We start from the raw sequence: 20,664 nt of genomic DNA, 5'->3' as shown, positions 1-20,664 counted from the left end.
CGAAGTCATTCACTTAATGACCCACAGTTCCCAAAACCAGAATGGGGTCCAGCGACCCTCTCCAATACTCTCAGTATTGCTTGAGACAATGCGTCGTCCCTAGCTGAGCAGTTTTGAGACCCTGTATCAGCCGTAGGTGTAGCCAGTGTCTCATTCGTATCTAGATTAGGCATACTTCTCATCGAGGATGACTCAAATCGAGTCTCTCTATGGCACTCGCCGCGCTCACAAGGACTACGACCACGCGTTTCATGAGTATTCATCGTATTTAAAATTTTGTCTACATTAGAAAGTTTTATGAATCAATTTTAGTATTTATTAGCAGCATCTTATGCTTCAAATAATTACCAGAAGTAGTTTCATAATGTTCAAAAATTTCAGTCTCTAACTAACTCAATGCAGTTTTAATCATATCAAAGTCTTCTAACTAAAGTATTTCTAAGTTAGAAGTACTTACAGGATCGACGCTGGAGACTTAGTATACCATAAAATTACATTTCAGATTTTAAAAATAAACTTTACTCGAAAATACAGTTTTTACAAATTTTGAACCCAAAATTTATAGCACCAATTTTGCAACCTGACTTTGATACCACTAAATATAACACTCCAAACTCGGCCTAGATGTTATGGCTGAATTTGAGAATGCTACAAAGAAAAAGTATAAATCTGACTTTATTATTTTGAAAACATTGTATATTTTTGTTACTAAAAGAGTCCACTTATCTAAGGAAAAAAACGTGTTGCTATACTTATCAGTTAAAATCATCAAATGTTTATCTTTTCATGTAAATCAAATAATTTGTAGTGGAAGTGCTTAAATCATTGTATTTTGAAAATATGAGTTTATTTCCTCTAAAATAGTTGATTGCAGAAAATCGGTTGTTTTCGAAAATCATTTTATTAAACGTCATCACACGATATCACAAATTAAAATCCAAATCAAAATTAAAAACCCAAATGTCCAAAAAGTCCCAAAATTACAAAAGTCTCATAACCAAAATTTCAATTAACCAAATTATATACATAATGTTTTAGATAATCGTGGCATATTCGAGCTCTCGTCGCATCGACCTGCCTAAGTCTGAGGATAACCTGAAAGTAGCAAACAATAAAAGGTGAGTTTTATGGGTATCAAACACCTACCCAGCCCTACACACCATATAGTGTCCATACGACACTTTTCAAAATAATCGCAGCAGTGCTGCTAGTATATTGGTGAGACATCACCTTTCATAAAATACTTCCTCCACATAACACATATCACACCCCATAACCAAATACAGACAGTAATAACAGATGCCAGAATTAGTATGTTATGCATGCTCATATAACAGACACTACACATGTTTATACATAACAGAACAAATCATACATAACGTACTATATAATACTCATATAGATGTTATTTACGTCGAAATCAATCTAATAGAGTGACGTATTTCATGCTTTAAGGTTTATACCACACATGCCGACCCTACAAAAAGCTCACAGTTGATCGAGACGAAATGTACAACCTTAGGGAAAAATTTTGAAATTTGGGCCTATATGTCTGTGTGGCTTGGCGATGAGGGCCCACACGCTCAAAATGGCCTAGCCTGTGTGGCCCACATGGCCTGGCACATGGCCCACACACGTCTGTGTAGCCAATACAGTACAAAATGGCCTTGGTTGTGTGTCACACATCACCTCGCACAAGGTCGTGTGTCGCTGACGGCCTACCACATGGCCTGGCACACGGTCGTATGGCGTTGATAGGTCCCAATTTTGGCTTTCGCTGATCACCATTTTTCAAGTTTCTTGTTACACACTTGATGCGATTTCAATGCCAAAACTCCCACGAGTCATCCAAAACCTAAAAACGACAATTAGTTCACCAAATTATTCACTTAAATCAATACTAAATCCAACTCCCAAAAACGTTACAATCAACTCAACCTATTTTCAACCCTTAACAACTCCCCAAATCGATAGGAAACATTTACCCTTGAGTGAACAGTGCCACACAACTCCTAACTTGCCGGTAGATCGTCCGTCTCGCAAACCCCACCTAGAAGCCAATCAATCGATTACACTTTATCCACCACATCTTAACAAAAATAAAAGTTTAAGAAGAACCATTCGATAACCTTAAAAAACGGAGACAATTTTATCAACCACGTAGAAAACTAAACAATCGAACACCCCCTACCGAATTAAATAACAAGAATGAAAGAAAGCAAGGCACTACAGACCAAGTACTCAAATGGACAATTTGCCAATTTCTTCTCAAAACTCGTGCGAAGAATAGAAAAAAAAAGAAAAAAAAATAAGACGATGGGAAACAAAAAGCAACGTGATGGAAAGGGGAGGGATTTTGGGTTTATTAGATTTATTTTTTATTTTTCAAATAAAACAAATAACAATAATAACAAATAAAATCTAATCCTAATGAACCATTAACCCACTACCCCCTAACTACTCTCTCCATCCAACCACCTCTTAGAGTTTAACTCAGAGGCTACCCCTGACGCCACAATTAACAAAAACTACAGAACAACTTCACCAAGACTCGAACTTGTGACCCACACCTTACACCCTACACCTCTAGCCACCAAACCAAGCACTCAACTATGACAAAATTTAACCAATCCAACTTAAGATTATTGGGGCATTACAGTAAAACCTTCTGTTGTGGTTTTATGTACTACAATCACAATGGGGTGATCATAATGGTGAGAGTATTTTGTCTTTAAAGTACAATAGTGTGAAAAAATTATCACAATGTGTGTGTGATTGAGCAGGTTCACTTTGTAATTTTTGAAGAGAGTGCATATTTCTCACTGAGCCAGGTTCTGCAAACGTAGGGAAACTAAACTGCTTAATCATCTCATTATGTCTTTTGAACTTACTATTTTTCATTTAGTGCTTAAAGAAGTGCCCACCATAACATCCCGCCCGAAAAAGCCCTAATGTTTGAATACCGTTCATGAGTAATAAGATATTAAGAGAAAGTTTTGAGGGTGTGTAGTGTTGGAAACTTACACAGAATATGAGTTCCTTGAGCACGCTTATGATGCCTTAGCGTTGGTAGACACGAGATTTGGCATATAGTCTTAGAAAAGTACGATCGGTAGAGTAGTATTCGCCCAAATGTATTCTGGCGTATAGTGTGGAGGGACTGCAAAAACTAATACAAGAGAATGAAGGTCCCATGTTAGATTACTAAGGTTAGAAGAATGAGAATTGTGGCTAAGTAACATGATGTCTAGGATATAAGTTACTCCGATAGTATGATAGCCCTGTAATATGGTCCCATACCAGTTAAGCTACTAAGTAAGATAGTTAAGAACTAACCAGAAATAAACTAGGTTCATTAAAAGAGAAAGAGAAACACTCAATTAGATTTATCAGGAGTTCTAGACATTGACAAGACCATTTTGTAAAGAAGTAATGTAGTGCCTTAGACCAAACCTGACCTACCAGATCTGAATTTTGAGTGTTACGTCATTCTTACAAATGTAGCTGAAAAATTCTTCTTCCTTATTCATGTAAATGTCTCTATGAGTGTAACAAAATTTCTTATTGGTGTACATTTACATTTCGCCTATGTACAGACTACTATCTACGACTACTATAGAGTTACTTGTCAAAATACAATGTATGCTTACAATTTCGAATCAATAAAATATCATACTTTCTTACTTTCTCTCTTAGTCTACTGTGTACATCATGGAGTACTACTTATTTATTTAGGCACAGGCTCTAACTATAAACATATTGAATTTCTACTCAAATGACTTATGCACAGACTTAGACACGCCACTTGATTTCCTCTGTATGCATAACAGCCTAACGCGCCACTTCCTTAACGTAACCTTGGCATCATCTCTTGGCGTACATTCCTTTACAGACCTGAAAACAGAAATAACTTTGGTAAGTTCGTAAGAACTTAGTGAGCTAAACCTTAAGATACCTTTTTCATTTATTCTATATTGCATATGTTGTTTTGTATATCTTTGGAGTGTTTCTTGACCATTCTACCTTCTTTTGCTAGTACAATACTAAGGGTAAATATAACACCCCAAACCCAGCCTAGAAGTTATGACTGAATCCAAAGAAATTACATCAACTTGTTTGGAAAACTGATTTCGGTAAGTAGGTAGCAAATATGACTTTCGTAAACATTCACTACAAAATTATTTGTTCTTTTTCAGAAAACACTTAAGAAATTCCTAAATTTGCAACGGAAAACCTTTTTCAGAGTTTTATTTTTTAAAATTGAAATTTGTTTTGTCGACTTATGTGATTTTGCAGTTCCCGTCTTAGAAAATGTAAATTATAGATGAATTAAGAAAAACCTAAAATGAGTTCAGGAACAGATTACAAACCCAAAAGATCAAAATAGTTAATTTCAAAATTTTCCATATTTACATTAAGTATGAAAATAATCTGAGCTCCTACACATCGTCCATTCCTAAATCGGATGTTGATCTGAATAGATAGAGATAAAACAAAAGGGTGAGCTATAAATCTTAGTGTATAACAAAACTTAAATAGAGATCAAACACTCACAATATACAAAACAGAGTAATGTAGAGAATTTCATAACATCATATAACCATAATGGAACTAATCAGCGTATCATAGTGATTTTCATAACGATTGTATAACCTAATGGAGGATGTATGTTTATGCCAATGCGGTGTTATTAAAAAATCAGAATACAGATTTATTAGAAAGCACCCTACCCAACTTCGTTATACACTAAAATAGAGTTTCCCCAGAACATATCCAACCAAATCACACCAACAGATGATTGTAGGTAGTGCCACCAGAATTGTAGACAAGCTGGCAAATAGTATTGTGGATAAACCACCAGATAATGCAGATCATTAAACTACCAGAAACTTCTTCCGTTCACATTATCCCAACCCCATGCAATTTATCATGGCATGTATATTCGGAATTAGAGTGATGAACATGTATGACATGATATCGTACAATAACAGAACAAAAGGCATGATAATCCATGCTATGCAAAACAAATTTCTCATATGTCAATGAATCATATTAGATTTTCCATGAAATTAAATGTATGGTTATATATCAGAATCAATATTAAACGAATTAACATATTCAAATATCACATCAACAAGGTACACAAAGACATGCCATCAAAATTAACAGAGTATAGAACATACCTGGACAATTCATATATCTTAAACACATCCTAAATAAAAGCACAGTATACGCCAACAAATCATACCTACTTACCTTATTTCATATTAGACATACGTACAGACATCAGATTATACACCAACAACTACCATAAATCAAATTTTATAGGATAAATCAGACCATATGAGTCCCGCGAAAAGCATACGTTCGATTGGAATAATGTTTACAGACCTAAGGAAAAATTCAATTTTTAAGCCCACACGCCTGTGTGGTTTCACACGGCCTACAAGCTTGGCTTGTGTGGTTTACATGGCTTGGCACATGGCCATGTAACCCAAGTCCAAAAATATAACTCACATGGCCTGGACACATGCCCATATCTCTAACTCGTGCGCCTTTGATTCCAAAATAGTGAGCTACATGGCTTGGACACACGCCCATGTCTCTAGCTTGTGTGACCCTAAATCTAAAATAGTGAGCTATACGGCCTGTCACACGGCCTGATACATGTCCGTCTGGCTCACATGACCTACCACACAGTAGGGCACATGGTTGTGTGGAGTCGACAACCATGTTTTTTGACGTTCACAATTCACAGAAAAAGTAGGTTTTTGTTAAACACCTGATACGATTTCAATGTAAAAGCAACATAATGATTTTGAAACCTAAACAACAATCGATTGGCCAAACAAATGATTAATTCACAATCAAATAACTAAAAAAAACCCCAAAATCGAAGCTTCGTCAAAAAAATTTTGAGACAAAACCTCAATTTGAAACTTATCGACAAACGAATTAAATCAAGAATGAGAAGTTAGACCTTGTACAACATCAATTTAATGCAAGATAGTAAAAATAAAAGATAATTTGAAGAGAATGAATCAAAACAAAGAGAAAGAAGCCGAGGAGAAAGGCAGAAATAAAAAATAAAAATAAACATTAACCACCAAGGAAGTTGATCATGATATGATGTGATATATGATACGTTCAATAAGTTTTATAATTTATAATGGATCGTTCTTAAGGCAAGTGTACCTATCGAACAACAATATAGCTTTAGCAAGACCGGATTGTCGAACCCAAGGGAACCAAGAGTACTAGTAATTACTTTCTTTTTATTATCTAGCCTAAAAATTAAGGGATTTGTTCATCTAAACTAATTAACTAAACTAAGGGTGCACAGAGAGAAAATTGGGGAAAAGCTTTTGCGAAAACTCGATTGATTATGACAACACCCAAGGAAAAATCCACCTAGACTTCACTTGTTTTTTGACTTTGAATCAGACGATTTATTCACTTGACTTGATCCGTAGAAATCCCTAAGTTATATTTTATCTCTCTCGAGACTAATAACATCTAACCCTAGGTTGATTAATTTAAATCTCTTTCTAATTAACACATTTGTGTTGCATTAACTCGATCTATGAACTCCTTTATTAGGTTTCACCCTAATCCAGCAAAATCTTGTCACCTTATCTCTAGGCGTGAAATCAACTTCGCTTAATTATGACAAATTTACTATTAGACTGGGAATTTTACTCCTCTGAATAAGCGCATCCACTTGAATCAATATCCTAGAATATTAGAAAAAGAATTAAGAACACATAATTAAGAACAAGTCAAATTTTATCATACAATTCAGATAATAATAACAAGATCCATCTTAGGTTTCATTCCCCTTAGGTATTTAGGGGGTTTAGTTCATAGTTATGAAAGAAAACATCTCAAATGAATAATGATAACAAAACATAAAGAAAACCCAAAACTCCTGAAGGAAATTGAAGAGAGATCTTCAGTCTTGATGATGAATCTGGCTTCTGAGATGGATCAATCAGCTTTCATTGAGTAATTTCTTGCCTCCTACTCTGTATGTCTCTTCTAAGTGCCTCCTCAGGTGTTTAAATAGGCTTTAGAATGCCTAAAAGCCCTCAAGAGTGGCCTTTTTTGAATAAGACTGAACTTGGGCTCGACAGAGACACGCTCATGTGCGATTTCTCCAATCCTTCTTCAAGGCTGTTAAATAGACACGGGCGTGTGGTCTACCCGTGTAAGTCGTGCTCGATTCTACTGCACAGACATGGGCGTGTGATCTATCCGTGTGAGGAAGTCTAGGCCTGTTGATTTCCCATGTTGGCCCATTTTCTCCATTTTTGGCCCGTTTCTTGCTTTTTTTACTCTCCTATGCTATTCTAAGTATAAAACATGAAAATAAGGATTAGAAGCATCGAAATCTAAGGATAATTCATCTAAAAATGTGCTAAGCATGGGATAAAAATATGTATAATTTATGGTTTATCAAATACCCCCACACTTAAGCATTTGCTTGTCCTCAAGCAAAATCCTCAACTCACAATCAAAATAAATTCTTCTTAACTTATAATTTTCCTCAATAATATCTCAAAATAATCTATAAGTAATCATACATTGAGAATTCAACTAGAAGAATATCAAAGGTTCAAACATTCCAAGTTGAGCCTTTTGTTATGAAAACATAGGTGTCTCCCCTCATCTAAGTGATTACCTTTTATTCAAAATATCACAGAGTTTTAACATTCTCACAAAGGATTTTACTCAAATCACTCGAAGTGTTTAAGGATAACAAATGAAGCATTCATTAGTCAATATGAAAAGTTATTACCATAAGCTTGCGTGAAAATCAAAACTCCACTACTATAGATTGAGATGATACATCAATCAAAAATGTCTTTAGAGGTTTGTAACGTGGCTTTGGCTAGGGGGTGTAGTCAGAAGCTGAAGAAAAGGTTAGAATCAAGATTGAATTGAAAAATTACCTAACTAGAAAAGTAACTAGTCATCAATTGAATACATGTGAGCTTCATCTCAAAATATGGAATTGAACACTTAAGCTAAAAAACAATGAATTACCACTATTATATGTATGTATTGTAATTTTTTTGAGAGTAAGTCAAATAACATAGGTTAATTATCAAAAATAAAACATAGCTAAGTAATTTATTCAAATCAAATCTCAAAAAAAATAATGATTAATTTAATTTAGGGAATTTCAACAATAATGGGTTATGGGTTAGTATTGAGGGAAAATCAATGAATGGTTTGTTAGGCTCAAAGGGGTTCACTAAGGGTTAATTATGAAGGTAGGCTTTTGTGGAGTAAGTGGGTTAAACCTAAGTGCCTTTATCATCTCGACATATAAAATCAAATGGTGTGGTCTTGACATGAATAATCAAGTAAGTTCTAAAATAACAAATCAATACTGACGCAGTCATAGTAAAAGTGAGCATGAAAGAAATAAAATATGCTCTAAAGGCTCAAGATCTCACAAAAAATTATGGCTTTTTGATGTTAAATCTGTGAATTTCAACTCAAGATAATACCTAAACTTGGGGAAACAACCTAAAAATTTTTAAAACTCAAAAATCAACTTACTTGCTTGATTCTCTAATTCCTTAAAGTTTAAACCATCAATGCATGAATGCCTATGTTTTAATTCAAGTGTGACAGCCTTAAAACGACCCTAGTCAGAATGTGGTTTCGGGACCACAAAACCGAGGCATAAAAATAATTTAAAATTTATTTTGATGCCTATAATATGTGTTAACTCATGTGTGACATTTTTGATGTTTTGATTTAGAGTTATAAATGTGAATTTCACTAGAAAGGACCTAGTAGTAAACTTTGAAAGTATGATGGGGAAATGTGTGATGACTAGTTGATCATGCATGCAAAAATGAGGGGTTTGCATGTCAAATTTCCCATATATCATAAGTAGTGGCCGCCATGATGGGCTTATATGCACATAATATGTATTAATTATTAGTTAGTAGCTTATATTTTATAACATAAGTAAATAAAATAAGGAAAAGAAGAAACAAAGGAGTCTTTCTCATGTTTTCTTCTTGGCCGATTCTAAGAGAGGAAGAGGAGGAGCCATTCGGCCATGGTAGGCCTTCATTAAGGTAAGAAACTCAAGCTAGTCCTTTAAAATCTTAGCATGGTTTTAAGCTAGATTCTAAGTCCCTTACTTAACCATGCCGAAATCTTTGAAATGGATGGTGATATGAACATTCGGCCATGGTAGAGGTTAAAGAAAAATGGTGGTAATGTTATATATTTTGATAAGTATGTTAAATGGTTTGAGATTTGAACTAGTCATCAAATCCTCTAGGTAGCCCATGCTAAGAATTTTGATTTTGGGATGACTAGAACTTTCGCCATGGTAGCTATTGAGGATTTAGGTTTGTGTTTCATGTTAAATTGGATGAATCTTGGTGTAAAGGTGTTTGAACTAAACTAATGATCAAATAGGTGCATAGATACAAAATGGAAAGAATCGACCTAAGTGTTTTAGTCATTGACATATATATATATGTTGCCGAATGTGTGCTTAAGGAATTGGTTAAGTACATTGTTGTTAAATGCTTGTTGCTAAGGAATTTTGAATGGGTTATAAATTGAGTTTAATGTTAGGAACATTGGTTTGGACACCTAGTGCGAATGTGTTCAAACGCAACTTACCAAGTGCATAAATATGATAATGCTATGATGGTAGACTTAATTGGAATTCGGCATTGTAAGTGATGCCTTGGGCTCTTATGATGGTTAGGGACAAAATGTGTGTTGTGAGGAGCGAAATGATGTCTATGAATTGAAAATGCAAGGTATTAAGCTAGTCCTATTATTCGGTGGTGCATGAGTAGAGCACATGTATAATGCTTGAATAACTAGTCAATAAAGCTATTCGCGCCTAATTGTATAATATAAATGTATTTAATCGGATTGTTAAATTGATAAATTATTAAATAAGCTCTATTTGTTTGAATTAAGCTCAAGAGCTTAGAGGACCAAAGTTGGATAAGGGGAAGGAAAAAGTGAGCGAATAGCCATCGAAATCGTTCGACAACATCCGAGGTAAGTCTTCGAGTAATGACCCTACTTGATTTATATTGAAATGATTTGTCATATTATGGCGGATAGCCGAATGTGCATAGAGCCTATGTTATAAAGCCAATTGAAATCATGCTCTTTGTGTGTGGCTATTGAGCCGAAATTGGAAAGGTTTGATAAATGATTTGTGTTTGAGCCTTAGTAACGGAAATGAAATATGGATGTGTCATGAATATTGATATATGTGTGCATGAGCATTTGAATGATATCCGGGCTAAGACCCGAAGGCATTTGTGCGAGTTGTTATATCCGGGCTAAGACCCGAAGGCATTTGTGTGAGTTGTTATATCCGGGCTAAGACCCAAAGGCATTTGTGCGAGTTGCTATGTCCGGGTTAAGACCCGAAGGCAATTGGGCGTGTGGTTATATCCGGCTAAATCCCGAAGAAACTTGGGTTTGAAGGTAAGCGATTTGTGCTATAATAATTTTAATTAATACGTTCGAAAAACCCAAACGATAAGGTATGTTTGCATGTGCATCGGAAAAGTTGATTCGTTTTAAATAGTATTCGTTCAATCGACTAATGAACTTTCGACTCTTAGATAGGTTGATACCTTGTGTGTGTATATGTTGATGAAGTGTGAAGTAAGTATGATTATGAGAATGTGTATCAATAAAGTGATTCATTTAGCTATGTGAATGTAATACTTTAGTCAAAGCTGATTTCATTACTTGAGACTTACTAAGCATTAAAATGCTTACCCTGTTGCTTTGGCTCTTTGTTTTCTAAATTTGGTTCGTTAGCCATCGGATTTGGGATCATCAAAGTCGAAGTCATCCACACTATCAAAGCCCTTTTGGTACTCTTTTAGTTGAACTCTAGATATGGCATGTATAGGACTACCTTTTTTGTTGTTGGTCATGTACCCATGGATTTTGTGTAAATTTGGATAGCCATGCGAAAATGGCTTATATACGTTTTTAGCATAGTACTATAATCATTTTGTATGTTGATCACTAAGAGGTATGGAAATGTTTGGAAACGATTAGCCATTGGAATGGTTAATCATGATTATACTTTGTGCTATGTATGCAAAAAGGGCTAATTGAATCATGGAAACTATGAAATAGGTAAAGTCTACCTTAAAGGCAGATGCTGACAGCAGCAGCGATGTGGATGTGAAAAATCACTAAAAATAGTAGGAATGGAATTAAATAGTGAATAAATTATTTAAATGAACCTTGATGAATCTACTTTCATATGGAAGAAACGAAACTGTCATATGAGTTGTATGTTAAGAGATATTTAGGTTTTCATGAAGCAGGACCAGAACGGTTTCTGGATTCTCTATTCCGACTTTGGAAATTCATTATAAATTAACCAGAGATAATTAGGAGTAATCCCATATATGTATAGATTCCTCTTTGAGTCTAGTTTCTATAGAAACAAATGGCATCAGTATTGAAGCCCTGTACAGGGAGATATCCAAGTCGTAATGCATGAAGGTCAGTGTAGTCGAACCCTGGAGCAGGGGAGACTTTAACTAATAAAATGTACTAATTGGCTCGAACAAAAATTCTAGAAAAAAGTCTGTATATGGAAATATGAGTCTAGTTTCATGGAAAATTTATGAAACTGATTTTTGAGTTTTGAAACTTAAGATATGATTTTTAAGGAGACAGTGATGCAGTAACCAGCTTGTCTGGAAATTTTTAAATGGACTGTGAAAATAATTAAGTTAAGTCTGTGTGCACCTTGTGTTCGACTCCAGTAACGGACTCGGGTATGGGGTGTTACATCAAGACATATCAATAAAAATTATAAATTAATCAAAATTCATTCTAATAATGATATGAGATGATTATTTTAGAACAAGACAAAATTTAGGGATTTTTTCTGATAATGATATAAATATCCCCCCCACACTTAAGATGTACATTGTCCTTAATGTACAAAGTCAAATAATAGTGATATAAAGATAATATCAGAGGGGAGAGAGAGAGAAGTGAAACTTCCTGAATGTTGAATGGGATCCTTGAATTGGAGATATGGAGAATAATTAGTCAAGGCAATGATAAGATTGGAGGGGGATACTCCGGTAGTGGTAGAGGTTGGGTTCCACAACCATAGTGTCCAGCAAAGAGGTTATCATGGTGGTCGGGCAGGACATGGCAGTCGTGGAGAACCTTTTCCAGCGGAGTTTCAAGTTCTTAAGTGATGATATGTTTTGGAGCTCTTTATAACTGTGATAAAATCAAGAACTCTTTAGGAAATATAGAGAAGCATAATTACTCGTAATGAAGTAGCCGAAACTATAAATTGTTCAATAAAAATTATAAAACCTAAAAATGAAATAATAATAAAGGAAAATAAAATAAAAATTACTTAAATAAGATAAATAAAGATAAAACTGAAAATAAAAATAAAAAATAAAAAGTCTTTAAACATCGTCATTGCTGGATAGTGCGCGAGGTGGTGGTGGTGATGAGATGTGTAGGTACTGACAAATCTGATGTAGAGTAGCATCAGTGTGATCAAAGCGCTGAACACACTGCTGCTCAAATCGAGTCAGGCGCTCAGAGATGTCAGAGTATGAAGCCGCCGCATAAACTGGACGATGGATGGGTGGTGATTGAGACGGTGGGTCGTCATGACATGGAGGTACATCATCAGTAATGTCCTCTGGGTACTCCTCCTAGGTGGACCGGACGAGGCGGTATTGAGGAGGGTCGGTTCCACATCTTCACTTGACCATCCTCATATGTAACATACTCGATGTAACACCCCGTACCCGAGACCGTCGCCGGAGTCGGACACGAGGGGTTAACGGGCTTAATCCAGTTACTTGCACAGTTCATTTTAAAAATTTCCAAACAGCCGGCTAACTGTGTCACTGTCTCCTTAAAAATCATATCTTGAGTTCCACAACTCAAAAATCAGTTTCGTGATTTTTCCCTGAAACTAGACTCATATATGAATCTAAAAATTTTTTTTCTAGAATTTTTGGTTGGGCCAATTAGTACAGTTTATTAGTTAAATTCTCCCATGTTACAGGGATCGACTACACTGATCTTTGCGCATTACAACTTGGATATCTCCCTGTACAGGGCTTCAATACTGATGCCGTTTGTTTCTACAGAAACTAGACTCAAAATTGAATCTGTACATATATGGTATGACTTCTAATTATCTCTGGTCAATTTATAATGAATTTCCAAATTCGGAATAGGGACTCCAGAATCAGTTCTGGCCCTATCTCACGAAAACTTAAATATCTCTTAACATACTCTTCATATGATCATTTCGTTACTTTCCTATGAAAATAGACTCGTCAAGGTTCGTTTGCATAATTTATTCACTATTTAATTCCATTCCTAATCTTTTTAGTGATTTTTCACATCCACATCACTGCAGCTGTCAGCATGTCTTTAAGGTAGGCTTTACCTATTTCATAGTTTCCATGTTTCAACTAGCCCTTTAACATAAGTAGCACAAAATATGATCATGATTAACCATCCCAATGGCTAATTGTTTCCAAACATTTCCATACCTCTTAATGAACAACATACAATGATTATAATACCATGCCCAAAGTATACTTAAGCCATTTTCGCATGGCTATCCAAATTTACACAAAACCGAAAGGTACATGACCTACAACAAAAGGGTAGTCCTATACATGCCATTTCAAAGTCCAACCAAAAATATACCGAAAGGAGCTTTGATAGTGTGGCCGACTTCGACTTCAAAATCCCGAGTCCGATAGCTGAAGAACCAAAATCTATAAAATAGAGAATCAAAGAAACGGAGTAAGCATTTAATGCTTAGTAAGTTGAGTTATGAATTTAGACACAACCAAAGTATAGCATTCATGTAGCTAAACAGATAATTTCATATGCACAAATTCTCAATATCATACTTACTTTACATTACCAACCCTTATATTCATACACAAAGATCAACTTAGCCAAAGGCCGGTAGCTCATTTATCAACCGAGCGAATACTTATTTGTAAGGGCTCAACTAATTCAAAGCACATATGAAACATACCTCATTGTTGGGATTTCACAAGCGTATTAACTGAAATTTTTACAGCAAGATCATTCATTTCCGAATCACGTACCTTCGGAGTTTAACCGGATATAGCTACTCGTTCAAATGCCTTCGGGACATAGCCCGGTTATAGCAACTCGCACAAATGCCTTCGGGACCTAACCCGGATTTAGTAACTCGCATCCATGCCTTCGGGCTTAGCCCGGGATTAGTAACTCACACAAAGGCCTTTGGATCTTAGTCCGAATATAGTCAATTAGCACAAAAGCCTTCGGGACTTAGCCCGGATATCATTCGAATAACCAAGCACATATATCAATAAATCATGACACATCCGTATTTCGTTTTCATGACCAAAGCTCAAACACAAGACACCTATCACATTTACAAATTTCGGCTCAATAGCCATATACAAAGAGCATGATTTTGATTTACTTAAGACATAATCTAATCGAATCATAACCTAAGTTCCATTACTCGAAAACTTACCTCGGATGTTGTCGAACGATTTCGATGGCTATATGACCACTTTTTCCTTCCCTTTATCGGATTTAGTTCCCCTTTGCTCTTGAGCTTAAATTGACAAATAAATTGATTTAATCATTTGAGTATCAAAAAGAGGAACTCAAGGTGCTTAGCCCATATATATTCATTAGACATTAAAGTCACATAAGTACGAAATCATGAACCTAACTCAACACAATAGTCCACACTCTCTTTTAGCCGATTATCTAAGCCAAGATAAGGCATCAATATGCTTGCCTCTAACCGAATACATGCACACCAATCCACCTCATGTGGCCGAATATGCATGTCTATGTTGAGGCCAATTATATACTTAATACCACACATAAATGGCATACATTTTACTAACTAATGCATTACATATTGTAACTCAATACGCATCAATCATTTACTTCATAACCGAAACATCATCATATGTAAATATATACCTTGAGATAGTATATATGTCATACCAATACATCATGTGCAAACATATATATATATATATATGTGCAAGAGCCGAATCACAAGTTGATCATAACCAAATAGAAACATATATCCAAAACACAAATCTTACCTATCATGCAATAAGCATAAATCATGCTTATGGATATACCATGGCCGATACTTCCAACAACACCAAATAAAATATACTTCATGGATCTAGGGTAGACCCAAGAAAGGAACTCATAATCATCAAGATGTAAACAAACTACCATTGTTCATCTAGATTTAGCATGAAACACAACCATCACCCTTATTAATCTCCATAGCCGAAAACCTTACTTATTCCAAAATCACAATTTCAACATGGGTTACCAACAATAACTTGATATCTCACTCAAAATCAACTAGGATTTCAAGAACTAGTATCAACTTCCTTACCTTAATATCGACCTAAGATGACCGATTGCTTCACTCCTTTCTTCCTCCTCTCAAATCGGCCAAGAAGAACCAAAGAACACAACTTGTTTTCTTTCTTCCTTAGAATTTTCAGCCAAAAGAAGTGAAAAATGATGGACACTTTTTTTTTTCTTCTTTCCCTCAACTCACGGCAATGGGGGGGGGGAACACTCACACCATTCTTTTTTTTTTTCCATTTCTTTATTACCCATACTCCTTATTTTATTTTTCCTAACATACACCATTGTCACAACATGTTTTATGACATGTTTTGCCCATCACCCTTTGTCATGGCCGGCCACTAGCAAATAAAAAGGGGGAAATTCACATGCAAGTCCACCCCTTTGATTACATGCACTAATAGATCCTTATAGATTTACCTATTAGATTTCAAAAGTGTCACACATAAGTCCTATCGACTAATTTCACATGCAATTTACTAAATCGAAGCTTAAAACTTTCACACATTCATAATCACATATTTTAGACAATATATATCATATTCAAATAATTTGGTGACTCGGTTTAGCGGTCCCGAAACCGCTTTCCGACTAGGGTCACTTTAGGGCTGTCACACTCGAGACGTCCTGTGGGGACATCTGACCAATGAGAATGAGGGAGGATGACTGTGCTGCTGTGTTGAGGAGCCCGAAGTACCGTGCCAGTCGAGTCACATAGGGGCCAATGGAGATGACTCCTCTCGTATGCCGCTCTGTCTGATGGCAAATAGCGAGGGCAATGAAATAGGCAAGGTTAAAAACGTGCCCGTTCGCCATACTCCATAAAAAGTAGGCATCGTGTGTGTTGACGACGCTGGTGCTCTCTCGCCGCCCTGTCAGAGTGTGGGCCAAGATGGCCTGTAAGTACCTCAGGGATTGGGCGAGGGCTGATGCCTTAGAGCGACTGGGGTCATAGGTGGCCGAAGCAAGAATGAGGGCCTTCCAGCACCTTGAAGGAGAGTAGTAGATGTGGCGATGGAGGGTATCGAGTTCGTTGTCATCCATGAACTCCTTCGTGTATTGGCCCAAGACGACGCCAATCTCATGTACGCTCAAACGGCGCACTAAACTGCCGAGACGAAACTGGACCATTCCGGGATCATCGAACTCTGTCATAACTACTTGAAGATGAAAGATCGAGCAGAGTTCGAGTATGAGCTTGAGGTACGTCAGCTTGATGATCTCGAAAAAGAGCCCCTATGGGTCAGTCGTCGGAAGGGCTCAGACCGTGTTAGCCAGTTGGATTTGTTCAAGTGCGGCCTAGTCAATGCAGTGGCCCGCACCTAGGGGTTGGGCTCGTAGTATTTTAAATAGTTCTTCCTATAGTCCCTGTGGGAATTAGAAGAACGGGTGTCTGATCTCGGCAGTGGAACTCGGGGATGACACTGGTCGTTTCCTCTTCTTTGAGGCGACTACAGTAGTTTTCTTCCCGTATGGATTTGACATAGTATCTACGATGAAAACATGGAGTTATAAGGATAATCCGCACGAATGGGAAAACATGCAAGTATGTTAAAACTAGATACTAATATTTCATAGGGGTTTTCTGACTAAAGGGGAAAAGTCTACTGAAAAATAACCAAGTCCTAATAGATATATCAAAGCATTATTATCATTTGGAATACTAGAATAGTGTCAACTAAATACCTATTGAATGCATATGGGAATATGGAATGTGGCATGAAATCTATGGAAACACAAGAAAGAATGAATGTATCACAATGCATTGACTAAAATGGCAAAGAATGGCAAGCACAAGCATGACTATATTGAGAACTATGAATATTAATAAAAAGTCAGCCAAATAAATAAAGAAATACCATAAAATTAGTGAAAGAGAGGAAGGTAATGGGGAGGAAAGAATAGAAAAAAGCGATAGTCCTTGGTGGAGGGAGGAGTTAGTCGTCTGAGGAGAGTTGTTGACTGGCCACGGGCGTGGGAGTAAGGGCGTGTGAAGGGATTATGGCGGTTAGGGTCGGGTTTTTGTGAAAGGGGATGATGAATTGTGAGGGGTTTATCCCACAGTCGTGTACCCTAATTTTAGCCCGTGTCCTTTGGGCGTGTTGGTGCACACGGTCGCATCGCTCGACCGTGTCCTACTTCGTTCGCTCCTCCCACGCCTGTGTGTATATGCGCACGCCCGTGTTGTTTTATAAGTCTTGAGCACGGGTGGTGGGCGTGTTGCACGCCCGTGTTGTTTTCTCAGTCTCAACCATGGCCTCTAGACATGGGCGTGTCACACACTCGTTCTGTTTTGACAGACTCATCCACCGCCACGTCGCACGGCCATGGCAACTTATCGCATACTGTGTTGGGAAAAATTTTGCCCTGTTTTCACACAGTCGTATCGCACGGCTGTGTCTCCACCCGTGTTATGAGTACGGCCTAAGGTACGCCAGTGTGCCTGGCTGTGTGGATTAGAAAACCTATGTTTCAAGGACTCAGTTAGTGATTAGATGTTAAAAAATAAAATTTTAAAGAAATCAATACTGTTAGTAATCGGGTTGCCTCCCGAAAAGCACTTATTTAGAGTCTAAACTTGACTTACCTCTCTTTTGTGTGATCATGGTGGTGCAAGGAGTTTACACTCCTCATCCTTTCTATCAATTTCATCAAAATAAGGTTTTAAACGAGTACTATTTAACTTAAAAGTACCCAATTTGGGATGAATTACCTCGACTGTACCGTATGGAAAAATACTGAGTATCGTAAGAGGGATTGCTCTGTTTGGTTCATAAGTGGCAATACAAGGGTCTGCTGCATCTAGTAGTACTTTGTCTCCAACCTTAAGTTGATTTTGTGAAATATTGAGTTTGTCATGGCGTGGTTTTGGTTTATCGTGTGTCATTGGTTTATCGCGTGTCCTTGGTTTATCATGCATCCTTGGTTTATGTGTTCGCCATTCCTCTAGTTCCTCGACCTGTAGCATTCGTTCTTCATAGATGGGTCCTTTGTCCTTACTCGAACATGGCTTAGGTGTGTTCTCTGAACGTGTTTCCTAAAAAAAAGGTTTCACCACATGATCAGTATTAGTAGCACAATTTATTCAATCGCCCTCGATATTTGATGTGTTACTTGAATTACGAGCTTGAAGAGTGATTGTTTCCTGGCCCACACGAAGTGTGAGTTTACCTGTACCAACATTAATTATAATTCTAGCAGTTTCTAGAAAGGGCCCTCCTAAAATTAGAGGTACGCCACTATCCTTTTCTATATCTAGAACAACTAAATCAACTGGGAATATGAATTTGTCAATTTTAACGAGTACATCTTCAATAATACCCCTAGGAAATCTGATTGTTTTGTCTGCTAACTGAATGCTCATCCTAGTTTGTTTGGGTTTTCCAAGACCTGGTTGTTTAAACATTTTATAAGGCATGACGTTGATACTAGTCTCTAAATCAGCTAAAGCATTATTAACATCTAAGCTGCCAATTAAACAAGGAATCATAAAACTCCCTGGATTTTTTAATTTGTTGGCCAGCTTATTCTGTAATATGGCTGAGCAAACTGTATTTAATTCCACATGTGACATTTCATCTAACTTCCGCTTGTTTGTTAAAAGCTCCTTTAAGAATTTGACTGTGTTTGGCATCTGCGAAAGAGCTTCAATAAACGGTAAATTAATATGTAATTTTTTTAGTAATTTAAGGAATTTATCAAATTGTTCGTCTGTGTGGTCTTTCCTTGTCACATTGGGGTATGGCACACAAGGTTTGTACTCTTTATTTACCGGTGTTTGTTCGTTGTGGTCTACCTCACTTTTGCTTTTACTTACCACAATTCCTTGCCTTGATTTTGGTTCAGGTTTGACTAGCCCTTCCTTATTTTGAATGGTAATTGCATTGAGCTGTTCCCTTGGGCTAGAGTTAGTGTTACTCAGCAAGCTACCTTGTGGTCGTTTAGAAATCAATTTGGCGAGTTGGCCTATCTGAGTTTTGAGCCCTTGGATCGACGCTTGTTGATTCTGAAGTGCCATTTTGGTATTCTGAAAGTGGGTTTCTGACACCGAGATAAACTTTGTTAGCATCTCTTCAAGGCTCGGTTTCTTTTCCTGTTGGTAAGGTGGTTGTTGAAAACCCGAAGAATGTTGTGGCCTTTGATTCCCTTGACCACCCCACGAGAAGTTGGGATGGTTCCTCCAACCTGCATTATATGTGTTACTATATAGGTTATTTTGAGATTTAGAATTATTATTACCCATATATTGAACTTGTTCCTCCTCGGTGCTAGGGTTGAAGGGTTGATATTCTGTGTACGCTCCTCCTCCATTTGAATCACACCTCATCACTGGATGTACCTGAGTAGAACCATACAAACCGTCAATCTTTTTATTTAAGAGTTTTACCTGGGTAGATAGCATAGTAACCGCATCGAGGTTGAAAACACCGGCTGATTTCGTCGACTTTGTTCTCATGACTTGCCACTGACAGTTATTTACTGACATCTCTTTAATAAATTCGTAAACCACTTCAGGTGTTTTGTTATTGATAGTTTCACCAGCAGCTGTGTCAACCATCTGTCTAGTCGAAGGATTCAGGCCATTGTGAAATGTTTGAACCTGCAACCATAAGGGCAACCCATGGTGAGGGCATCTTCTCAAGAGGTCCTTGTATCTCTCCCATGCATCATAGAGTGTCTCTAGATCCATCTGCACAAAAGAAGAGATATCATTCTTAAATTTAGCCGCTTTAGCTTAAGTAGAAATTTTTCGGTCATTTATTCCCAAGTAGTGATTGACCCTCATGGTAACGAGTTCAACCACTGTTTTGCTTTGTTCCTCAATAAAAAGGGAAACAACCGAAGGCAAATGGCATCATCAGAAACGCCATTGATTTTAAAAGTGTGCAAAACTCTAAGAAATTTGCCAAATGACCGTTTGGGTCATCGTCCTACAAACCATCAAACTAACAAACTGTTGGATCATTTGAATTGTGTTAGGTTTCAGTTCAAAATTATTTGCAGCAACAGCACTCCTAACTATACTCGACTCAGTTCCTGTTAAAGTAGGTTTAGCATAATCAAACATAGTGCGTGGAGCAGGATTTTGATTTACTGGATCACTAGTTATGGCAAGAGGTAGTGGGTTTTCCTGATTTTAATCCATCTCCTCAGTTGTGGTGGAAATATCATCCTCTTGCTCTTCCTCTGTGTATCTTAGGCTTCGCCTTATTTCTC

General features: G+C 36.9%; 1 non-coding gene across 1 annotated transcript; it reads left to right on the top strand.

Annotated features, from left to right (window-relative positions):
• Positions 1-20,063: 20,063 nt before the first annotated feature.
• LOC128279828 (small nucleolar RNA R71) lies at positions 20,064-20,170 on the top strand. The gene has a single exon (XR_008270021.1). It is a non-coding gene; the product is annotated as a small nucleolar RNA R71 (small nucleolar RNA).
• Positions 20,171-20,664: the final 494 nt, after the last annotated feature.

The sequence above is a fragment of the Gossypium arboreum genome, chromosome 8, assembly GCF_025698485.1.
Source record: "Gossypium arboreum isolate Shixiya-1 chromosome 8, ASM2569848v2, whole genome shotgun sequence".
Lineage (NCBI taxonomy): Eukaryota > Viridiplantae > Streptophyta > Magnoliopsida > Malvales > Malvaceae > Gossypium > Gossypium arboreum.
Note: the sequence above shows the minus strand (reverse complement) of the source record. Positions and strands in the feature narration are given on the sequence as shown.